The sequence below is a fragment of the Ictidomys tridecemlineatus genome, chromosome 1 (assembly GCF_052094955.1).
Source record: "Ictidomys tridecemlineatus isolate mIctTri1 chromosome 1, mIctTri1.hap1, whole genome shotgun sequence".
Classification (NCBI taxonomy): domain Eukaryota; kingdom Metazoa; phylum Chordata; class Mammalia; order Rodentia; family Sciuridae; genus Ictidomys; species Ictidomys tridecemlineatus.
The window spans coordinates 250,536,415-250,548,988 of NC_135477.1; positions in this window are offsets into that span (position 1 = coordinate 250,536,415).

Below are 12,574 nucleotides of genomic sequence, written 5' to 3' on the forward strand. Positions count from 1 at the left end.
AAACAGAGTTGAAAAGAACTGCACTGATACATTGAATCAATGACCTTTGTATCTGTCTTAGCATCCTTCTATCAGAGGAGACTCAAAGAGCCACACATCAAGTCCCTGGACTCAGGCTTCACATGATGAAGCAAGAGGAACTCTGCCTTCTGACCCCATAGTGGAGGAAAATCACACATCCTGTCAGATGGTGTTCTTTGTCCTTCTTCCTTTCACAATACAGGAACCAGAAAATATCATTTCTAGAAGTGGGAGAAGGAGTAGAATGAACTGCTTGAAGTTAGAAACACAGTCATCCTAATCCAGTTATCTATTCCTATGTAAAAATCATCCCAAAATATAGAAGTTTAAAATAATGTGCATTTCTTTTCTGACAAATATGCCGTTACTCTACGTGGTACCTTCCAGGTGGCTGACCTGGGTCTGTACCAATCACATTGCCAACAGCTCACTCCCAGGGCTGGCAAGTCAGTGATGGCTGTCAGCTCTTCTCCTCAGTACAACTTTGCACTTCCTCATGACACAGCGTCTGGGTTCCAAAAGGGAGAATCCTAAGAGAGAGGATCTCAAAAGTGTCAGCCTGAATCGACATTGCCCCTTAAGATGTAGATGTCACACACTGTCCCTCCTGGCTAACTTAGAAAGAGCCTTTTGTTGCCATGTTCAAAATCAGGAAGGTTTTCCTCTGTTCTCTTCTAGGAGTTTTACAGTTGGAGGTTCAGTCTTAATTCATTTTGAGTTGGTTTTCCATAGAGCGTATGCTAGAGATCCAATTTCATTTTTTCACAAGTGGATACTCACTTTTCCTGGTACCATTACTACCCTTTCCCTATTGTGTATTCTTGGCACTCTTGTCAAATATCAATTGACCACATATGAATGAGTTTATTTCCAGACTCTTGAGTGTTTTGGTGTATATATCTGTCTCTATATCATTGCCACACTATTTTATTGTGACTTTGTAATACACATTTAAATCAGGAAGTGTGATGCCTCTGGCTTTGTGGTACTTGTTCAATATTGCTTTGAATATTCTCAGGTTGCTGTGATTATGTATGAATTTTAATATTTTTTTCTATTACTGTGGAAAATACCATTAGGATTTTCATATGAGTGCATTATATCTGCAGATAACTGAGCAGTATGAACACTTTAACAATATTAAATTTTCTAACCCATGAACATGGGAAATCTTTCATTTATTTGTGTCTTTTAAAACTTTCTTTCATTATTATTTTATGGTTTTCAGTGTACAAGTTTTTCAGCTCTCAGTTAAAGGTATTTCTAAGTATTTTATTATTTTAATACTATATATATTGCCATTTTGAATGATTTCAGTGTATCATATTTCATCTCCTTTGTTAAGTTTATTCTTAAGTATTTTATTATCGTTTTTATTGTGGTCATAAAGATATTTATTAAGACTTCAGGTACTTTTTGGTTAGATAAACATATATATATATTTATCCAAATTATATTCAGAAAAAAATTCAGAAAGGCTATGATCTTGAAGCATGTATATATAATGAAACATTCAAAAATTTATACAGAAAATTTATTTGACATGTCATTCGTATAACAATGGCAAGAAAAATTATCTTGAGATGAAGTAACAAGGAAATATTCATGAAAATATTGGGGTTCAAGTATTTATATACTTTAATATTAAAAAGTAAAACTTGATAATTTCTACTTTGGGCAATTTTGCTGAAATTACCAGATACTTTAATGCCCAAAGCAAGTTTTCTAAACTAATAATATGGTGGTACACAGGGAAATGTCAATTAAATGTATCAACATTTATATATTGATTAGTCATGAAATATAGCCTTAAAGAAGATGACATGTAATTTTATGGGGAAAAAATAGGACAATATTAAAATTAAAAATTCTTCAGAAAAATTCTGGTAATGAAGTTAGAGAGAATGCCTAAAAAACTGATTGAGTTAGGGGAATGTGTTCCAGGAACAACTATTCTACTCATGCTGTTTTAGTCTTCAGATGATTAGTATAAAGTTTTATTTTAATATAATGCACATGGTTATATGTTACTTTTTTCTTCATATAATTTTATTTTTAAAATATTTTTGTAAATAGGATTGTATGTCAGACTACCAGTATAATAGAATCAATGTGGAATTCAGTAAACAAATACTTCAAAAGTTATATTTTTAAAAGTATTTTAGTGTTTCCTTTTAACCCTTGAAGTATCTCTATACAATAAATCATAGTCATCTTATTAGCAGTTAATAATGTTACCTGTGATTTTTTAAAAATTTAGTGACAATATTCTTCCCATTAGAATTGGTATGGTGCATAAACAATTTATAATTGTACCCAAATAATCTGTGATACTTTGATCATTCATAATGGATGCTTCAGATGCCAAAATGTATAAATATTTCACATATTACAGTAGGACAACAGAGCTATTAGGACATTTCTTTTCTGTTCAAAACCTGCAAGTCCTTTCTTTTCCCTATATTCAGACTCTCACCTCCTGCACCTAAACTAACATTCTGTCTCTCTTGTTTTTCATCTACAGGTTCAGAATACATCACAACAACCTGCCATTTTTGCAAAAATACAAGTTATTGAGCCCTAGCCCCTAACTCAGTAAATATGAACTACAACCCAGGAATTAACATTTTGGATAGGCCCTCTAGATAATTCAGATTCTGTTTTATTATTGGAAGACAAGGACCACAGTTTGAGAAGTACAACTTTAGTCTCATATCAAAGGCAGTGCATCTATTTCTCTCAGATGTCTCTACATGGTCCCACCCCCATCTTTCTCTCTCTCTCTCTCTCTCTCTCTCTCTCTCTCTCTCTCTCTCTTTTTTTTTTTTGGTGGTGGTTGTACAAGTTAGATTTTCAGTGCTATGACCGAAAAGCCTACCAAAGACAACTTAGAGGAGAGGAAATTTACTTTATGCTCACAGTCTCAGAGGTTTCTGCCCATGGTCAGTCAACTCCATTGCTCTAGGTCCAAGGTGAGGCAGAACATTATGGCAAAAGGATGTGGAGGAGAAAGCTGCTCAATTCATGGCAGCCAGGAAGGAGAGGGAGAAAGAGAACAAGAAAGGAAGCAGGGAAAAAATATGATCCCTATGGAAAGTAGGGACCTACTTTCTCAAGCCATACCTTACCTGACCACAGTTACCACACAATAATCCATTCAAATTTAATCCATCAAGAGGACCAAACCACTGATTAGCTTACAGCTATTATTATTATTATTATTATTATTATTTTATCATATTATTTTTATTATATTATCATGTATTATTATTATTATTATTTTCATAATAGTATCATTTAACCTCTGAACATTCCTATGTTGCCACATGAGCTATTCAGGGGGCATCTCCTATTTAAACTATGGCAGTGGTGAGGGAGATCAAGCCCTCTCTCTTTTCTTATAAAACCATCAGGATTCAATTATGGAGGCTCTGCATTAATCACCTTCTCTAATTCTGATCACTTCCCAATGGTCCCACCTCTAAACACCAGAGTCAGATTAAGTTTTGACCTTCTGAATACCACAACATGGTGATTTGTGAGATTAAAATCCTGCCTGAGTTCAGGAGGGACAAATCATATTCAGATCATAACAATGGCATCTCACTGCGTGATGGATTGGGTCCAAAGTCCTTAGCAATATATACAAGAAGTTTCAATGAAATGGCCAGGAATTGGATTTTTTTCCAATTCTTTTGCACCTGTATTCAAGCTCCATCTGCCAGGGATCTGTGTATCAGGGGCTGCTTCTGTTCCCATCATTATATGCGCATACCCTCTAGAGAACTCAGAATATGGCAAAGCTTATCAGACCCTCAAGGTTGTCACACTTCCTGGAAATCCCTTTTAAATCCCTCCCTGGTCACCTTAAATGTTGCTTGCCTAAAATGGATTTGCAATCTCAGGCAAGCAGAACTTCTATTCCTCCCTGTTCTTTTTCTCCCCAGTTCTTTTTCTCTCTGTAACTGACAATGCTGAAATCAAATGAACCCCTTTACCGGAAACTGGACCTTTAAGACCCTGACAAAGGAAATAGGCCTTCACCAAATACCGAACCTGCTGGCATCTTGTTCTTGGATTTCCCAGACTCCAAACTTTAAAAAATAAATTACTATTCTTTATAAGCTACCCTACCTTTTGTATTCTATGACATCGGATCTAATGGACCTTTCTGCAGGGACAGTTTTACGACTGTTGTGTCTATCCTGGCTGAACCACCATGCTGACAAAGCTGGGGGTTAGGACCCTGGGAATAGGGCCACACACTCATTCAGTTCTCAACCAAGGTCCAGTCGTTTTCGTGAATAAGCCCTTCTCAGTTGGTTGCATGCTTTTGATCAGATTCAAGAGTGCTGAAAATATGATTGTTTCTGACCACTTTGTCTACCTTTAGAATTGCTTTTCAGGGAGACATCTGAATTGCCAGAGTCAGGACCACCTCTATAGCAGAGCTGAAAGCCCCTGAACTCCTCAGAATAGCTTTTAGACACACATCCTGAACTCCCTTGTGCATGACTATATGATACTATCGATCATCAGTGAGGCGTGTGTTTATGTTCCCCCTGGTATATAAGATGGGCCACACAGAAACATTCACCCTCTTTCCTTCCTTACAATCAGTATTACCCATTCACACAGTGACTGTGCCAGGCAAGAAGCATCATCTGATTTCTTAGTACAAAACTCAGAGGCCTCTCACTCTTCCACCTCCTTATAATTAGTAACACATTCTAAATGCCTGAACTATAGAGTGTCACCAGCTCACATATGAATTTGAGGGCACTAAAACTGTACCAGCTTGAAGTTTAGCAAACCCTCTGCAACACTGCTGGAGCTTCCAGGGTGCTTTGAAATATTTCCCCTCCAAAGACTTCACAAGCTCACACTGGAAACATACTGAGAGAGTTTCAATAAAATAAAGCTAACGAATTGTTTAGACATAAAACACTCAAATCTTTTTCATGTATTGTCTAAACTGATCTGATTAACTCATGAGAATAATTCCACACTCCTGCCAGAAAACAACAGGTTTTCTACATAGGTCTAGTTGGAAAGAGAAAGAAAAACTCCATGCAGCTATTCCAAGGCTGGGAAATGCTGTGCAGATCTGACAGCAGCTGTTGGCATGCCAAATAGTTCCAGAAATTCCTAATTAAATCCAGCTCAGGAGAAACTTTATGATTTGCATCACATGATTTCTGTCTGTATCTGGGATGTTTTTTTCTCCCCTTTTGAAAGTCCTCCAACAGAGTTTGCCTATTTGCTTAATCTCAGAGCTAATTAATCTAAAGGCAAAAATAGTATTTTATACCTTAAGGTTAGAACCCTCATAGGAGTCAAATGCTAAAGTTCCCAGAAGGGAGATGTCCTATCTCTTAACTGCAATAAACCAGCAGTGAGTGTGATTGGGGTGAGAGCTGTTCCTCTCCCTAATCCCCTGCCCCCAGTGTCTCTACTTCAATAAGGAATGGCATGTACATTTGTGGGTTTTTTCAACTTTGGTTCATAACTCCTAACTCATCATCCTAAATTAATCATAATAATACACTGATATAATATTTAACCAGTGGTTTCATGCATATTTTTATGTATGATTTAAAGCAACTATATGAAGGTGGCCACAAGATATTATTATCCCCATTTTATTAATCATAGTACCGACACTCTCAAATCCAAGTGATTCCTGATAAATAAATAGGTTTTGGTTGTCAGGTCAGCACTTAAAAACAGACTTCCTCGCCCCAAGGTCATGGCTGCTCCACTTGGCCCCATCCCTTCCTCAGGTCATTACTTGGCTGATGTAGCAGTCTCTTCCTACATTCATATGGTGCCATTTTGCCCAAGAGTATCTATATATTCTGCAGGAAAATTATTGTATTTTTTTTTAAAGAGAGAGTGAGAGAGGAGAGAGAAAGAGAGAATTATTTATTTATTTTTTAGTTCTCGGCGGACACAACATCTTTGTTGGTATGTGGTGCTGAGGATTGAACCCGGGCCACACGCATGCCAGGTGAGCACGCTACCGCTTGAACCACATCCCCAGCCCAAAATTGTTGTATTTTTGCATACATGTAGATGACTATAATTACATTTTTCCTTCATCCAACAGAAATGTGATGTATGTAGATTAGGTCCAGGTAGAGCTTGATAGAGGGCTTGAGCATATATTAGTAGTGAATATGAATTTAGCCATCAACATTTAAAATTATGTATTCTTGCCTATATGGTACAAGATTCTGGTCTCTCTGGTACACAAGTTCCAGAAACCAACCTAAAAAATGTACATTTTCAAAATCCCTCAGGCTAAAGGACAAAAGGAATGTAAGCCTTGCTAAAATAGAATTCTGGCTGTGAATAAGATTTTCATTAAGGTAAACAAAATAACAGCCCCACAGCCCTTTGACATGTTTATTCAGACTATTAATGCTTGTTTCCATGCGAGACCACATTCCTAGACTATTGGTAAGTGTGTGAGGGGCCTGTGAACACTTTTGCTCCATTATTAATGAGTTCAACCAATATGAAAATGTTTAATGGGACAGAATATGATAGAAGTATTTATCTGCTTATTTGATTGATTTCTGAGTTTATTACTCAGGATAATGAAGGTTAATTGGTGAAGAGATAAATCAACAAATCAGTGACATAATGCCTCCCCCCCCAAAAAAAACTCTTTTTTTTTTTTGCTCATACAAAGTACAATGGAATTTGGATAGCTCTGGGGTGTGTTTTAGGGATCCAAACTTTTTTAAACAATAAGCCTAGAAGTAGTAGCATATATTCTTTCCATGCACATGACATTGGCCAGCTTCTTAGCCTCATACCACAGAAAGAGATTTAGGGGAATGTAGTCTTCCTGTATTTCTATGAAAAAGAAAAGGGATGGAAAACAGAACCGTCTAGTAATGCATATGTATCCGCAATCACATTACTCTGGAAACCCAAATAGTCTATTTTGGAGAAGCATAATAATCTCAGGAGAGGGATTTTACAAACCCTGTCAACAGGAAGGGTTACTAGCCTCAGAGGAATTTCTCCAGAGCATGGCTTCAGAATCTAGAGGCCCCTATCTTTAACTACTGGGAAGAGGAGGAGACTAGGAGGAGGAGGGATTGAGCAGGATAGAGCTGAGGGAGGCTGAGCTCTATGATCCTGTCATCTCAATTTCATAATCCAATAAGGACTTTCTTCCAAAGATATGTGTATGTGTTTGTGTATACACACACACACTTGTGTATGCATATATGTATATATACATATGTATTCATGTATAAATATAAGAATAAAAGTATATGAGTATTTCTGCTGAACTGACCTGAACCGACCAGGGGAAACTTTTGCCATATAGGTGGGATGTTATCTTGGAATCATAATTATCTAGGGAACTCCAGATTTCCACCAAAGGCTGTTCATGTTCAACAGAGTCCCAAGGGATTAATTGGTCTAAGAAATTCTCTCACTTATAGCATTGTCTGTTCTGTGTTGTAAAACAGCTTTATTGAATACGTTCATATTCTTATATGTAATAACTCATCTTTAAATGCTCTTCTCAAAATACATTTAAAAAGGCTACCAATGAGATATTGCCTGATTGTACTTATCTCATGGTTCATTACAGTTATCTTTACTTCGTGACTACATAACTATATTTCATAGTTGTTAAAATCTGTAATTGTATTGAATTCAATTTTTTTCAAAACTTAGAAAATCAAGCATTACAGGTCAGTCCCCAAGCTTATAGAACTAAAATGCCTTGTTTTTTTGTTTTGTTTTGTTTTAATTTCTTCTTTCAGAAGACACAATCAGTCTTAGATATGTATATCCTGCCCTATGTCATTTCCATTTCCATAACAAAAACCATGATACCAAACTTTCAGAGTATATTGAAGAGTGAAGTATAGGTGAAATATAGGTGAAATGCTGAGTTCCCAGTCATGCATATTATTCTGTTTAGCTGCTTAACTTTTAAAATTTGGGGACATCAGACTTTTAAGAAATATCATATGCATTCAGACTTTGAAATAAATTGAATCAGGCCTGTTCATGCTCAACAGATCTGTTCATATATTCACTATACATAATTCTTTCCCCAAGGGTAGCACAATGTTTGTGAACCTAATAGAAACAGGATTTGTTTCATACAAAATGCACTCCACACCATGTTGACACATACAATATCTAATTTTCTCTCATCTCCAAAACGTTTCATACTCTGTGGCAGATAAGCATTTCAAGGGATAATATTCTGTCAATACTCATGGGCCATACATTTCATGTTTGAAGTGGAACTTGTTCTCTGAAGACAATGCAGTGTATCTGGGAATTTTGAATTTATCATAGACAAGCTGGAAACAATCAATAAAGTGGGTAGTTGTATACATTTCTCCAATTTCAAAAGAGCACAGTGTCTCTTTTGGACTTGCAAAAATTATACATTAGAAACCATCTTAGAAGCATCAGAAAAGAAGTGATGTTTAATTTTTTTTACATGATCATTCAATTTGACACAGAATATATTAAGAATTAGCGCAATGATATGAATATAGGGCACAGCAGCATTTTCTAAGCCTTCTGTATGGAACACATTATACTGTTAGAAATATATCCCGTGGTCAGAAAAATTGTGTTTGAATATTTTAAATCGAACAGATTTCTTTTATTGAGGGATTTTTCAGAGCCCTTAATAAACTTGTGTACATCGAGACTCTCCCAGATGTATGGTGTCCAAGTGCTGTAATTCCTAACTTACTTGGCCATTTAAACTTATTTGGCAGACTTCTTTAACATCTTAAGTCAAACCAGTGTTCTATAAAATGGTCTAAGAAAATTTCAGAAGAGACCCAAGCCCCCTTTTTTTTCTTTCCTAGAAAATACATAATTTCTGTAACAACAGTGCTGAAGGAATTCAGCAATAAGAGGAACATGTCAGAGCCCACTAGTTCAATCTGAAAGAGCTGTGTGGACACAACAAAAACGTGTTGAGCTGTGGCAATGAAGTACCGGTACTTTGTCTATTTAAAAGTAAGTATGTCATTGAGGGACAACCCAAACTTTAAAAAGTAAAGTAACAAAATAATTATATGCAAATTTATCTGTATATCCTAGTCACATCTCCCATTTATTCACTTCACAAATGATTAGAGAGTGCTGAGCATAGGCCAGGCATTGAGCTACTTCTCAAGAGTGTAGCAGGGAGAAGACACCTATTGTCTCCTTCACCAAAGGTTCTTGGGGTTCCAGCATAAATGTATATGCATAGATATGTATATATGCATGTGTTCATATTTCACAAGTACCACAATACAGAGACAATTATTCTACAATAAGAAAAATGTGTTAAAAGTGAACATTTCCTACAAAGGCATTACACATATAATTCAATATACAAATGATTAAAACGTTTTTCTCCTACAATCTTTTAAAATACACATATGGCCTCTCTAAACAATTGTTTCACTGAAAGCTCCAAATGACATTTTTATCTCAAGTTTCTTTTGAGTTTACAAAACAACTTTTTGCAGGTTTCCTCTAGATACTTTCTGTCCAAGCAACCATGAGGCTATTATGTTTAGGAAATGTCACAATATTCCTGCCACGCCGTAAAGGAACTGCATTACTATACTATCTCCAGGCAGAGTCGGACGTTTCCAAACAAAACATGAGCTAATATAAAGGTCTTTTTTCAAGATATAAACTTTGTGTGTTTTCCTTGCTTTCCAGGTTAGATGTGGGGCCAAGGAGATTACGACATGAATGGAATGCAGCTCGGTTCTATAATATAGGAAACTGTCATCTTTTTTTCGTCGGGTCGAAGGGAAGGATAAAGTGGGGAAAGCCAATGAAGCTCAGTTTAATATATATATATTTTTCCACTTTCCAATTTAAACCACTCACCTTCGCTCATACTCCGTTTAAGGCTTTGTGACCAGAAAACAGAGGGAAAGCAAAGAACAGCAGCATTGATGAAGGAAGGTGCCAAGGTGTGTTTGGAACAGCAGGGTATGAGCATTGGCAAGACGGCCAGGGCACCAGCATATCAGGATGAAGTGGGGGCTGGAAAGGAAGCACCTTTAGAATATGAGGAATGTCTTTCTTCTTATTTCTATTGATGTCTTCACTTAGAGCAACTACTAAATCTGCCTTTAGTGCAACAAATGTCAGATAGTTCCTGGTCTCTGACCAAGTGTCTCTGTATCCTCCCTCCTGGCTCAGCAGTTACTGCTTTCTTGACCAAGATAATACAGCATCTGCTTCCTGCTTCATGAGGTCTGTCATCTCCAAAGCTGCAGGCTCTCCTCTCGCACTAGAGGCTGCCATGTAGAGATCCATAGATTGAGTCAGATGGGGGGGGGGGGTTTGGTTGTTTTTTTGGGGGGGGGGCTTGGCTTTTTCCCCTCTTTAAATGCAAAACAAAATAAGAATCAAGATATTTCACATAAAATGCAAGTTTCTGGCTTCCTTTGAAGAACTGAAATATCTCCCAATCCCAGCCTCAAGATTCCACATGGTACAACTAGCTGGGGCTCAGGAGACTGAGCATTTCAATGTCATGTCAAGTCCTTCCACTTGCATAACATCTGCAGGTATGCTGAAGGCAGACCAGCTTCATTCATGGAAACCACCTGCTTAACCCCATGGAGGCAGTAATCGCCCATCTCAATGAAAACTGAAACTGCACATGGAGATGACCTGATCAAAATCATTTCCCCCTCTTCAAAGCTCATTCATCCACAAATGTCCTGTTCATCTAACCAACAGTCTCCAGGACGTCAATCCATCAAGTACTTCTTCAACCTTATGTGTTCACCATTTGATTCTCCATTAATTCTGTCCTAAACACAGTGAAAACAATTTTTTACCACCAAAAAAAAAAAAATAAGCAAACAAACAAACAAACAAAAAACAAGCACTTTACTCAACATTTGTTTTCTTTAAGCTATTCCCTTCTCCTTAGAGCAGAAAACATCCCTAAAAGAATAATTGAACCTTGCTCTTTGCAGTTCTTCACCCATCACCCACTTTTCAAACCACTGTAATCTGGCCCCAGCAGACTTTGGAAACTACTTTCACTATATTCACCAGTGGTTTCCCATTTCTGAGACCAACAAACTGACTTATTCCTCACCGTGTTAACTCTGCTGCAATATCCAGCATGGATGACTACTGACTTCTATTTTGAAACTATGTTCTTTCCTAGATTCCAAGGCAGGACTGTCTCCTTGTTCTTATTCTTGTCTTTAAATTTTTATTGAAGATTTAAAACTTTGTAAAAAAGTAACATAAAATACTAACTTCTTTTTTTTAAGATATCTCATGTATTTAGATGGTAAACTACTAAATTCTTTCTAGATGTATTTCCTACTCCTTTCAATTCTCCTTTATGTAAGACCTAATAACATCACCTGATGCTCAGCTATAAGATCCTAAGTACGTATAGAGAACAAAGATGATGGAAGGCACCTTGACGTGTCTGAAGAGAACATCAGATGTGATTAAAATCCAGGCAATGAAAACATATTTCATTCAAAAGCATAGCTTTTGGCTTAATCTTACATTTCCCTTACTGAACTGTCTTTTATTATTATTATTATTATTAAGATTGGATTTTTTCTAACTTTTCTTATATTTAGGGTGTAAGGGTCCGGCGAATCGTTGGAGAAAGAGACCACAAGAGACCAGCTTCATGCAATGAGCAGGAGGGAGTTTATTGAAGAGGATCCTAATTCAGCACACTGAGGCTCAAGGCTCACTCAGGAAGGGAGAGCGGCCCAGAGCCCAGAGCAGAGGTCAAGCAGAGCTTAAGTACACTTTTTGGGGAGGGGGGGGGGCTTTGCATACATCAGAACAAATCATCATGAGGCGCGGGGGAAAATTGAACAACTCTGAGACATGATTAGCACATTCATTTGCAGGAACAGGTCAGGCGGGGGTGATTGGTCACTCCTAAGCGGGGTACACATTTAAACTGATTGGTTCGGGCCCTGTGACAAACTGCACAGGGCCCTAGGCTAAATGGCCAGTAGGGCGTTGTCTTAACTATCTCAGGAATTTCAGGTTCTGGGTGTAGCAGAGGAACTTTGCGATGCCCGGGTCTTTTACATTTTAATTTTGCAGTTTAGAATCAGCTTAGAAATTTTACCCTTACAAGGGTTTTTTTTTTTTTTTAATTCATGTTAGCTTACTCCATTAAGGAGCCTTAAGGTTAAAATTCTCAAATTTCCATGGCTACATACACATAGGAATAGCCATGTGACACAGGCAATTACATGGTCAAGGAAAACAGTAGAGGGAATTTTCAAGACAACTTTTATGAAAAAAATGTATAGACAGTTAATGTGACCCATTTTGCCTTTTTAGCTTTTTCCTCCTCTCTTTTTCTGCCAAAAACAGAGAGGAAATGCTCAGAGGTGTGACTGCCTCCATCTTTCTACTATAAGAACAAATGCTTTTGCTAATGATTGCAAATCAAAAAGGTAAAAGGAGCCTGGCCCTGGTGACCTGCATAATCCACTGATGTGAACTTTGGACTCACCTGTTTAGGTCTTATTGTCTT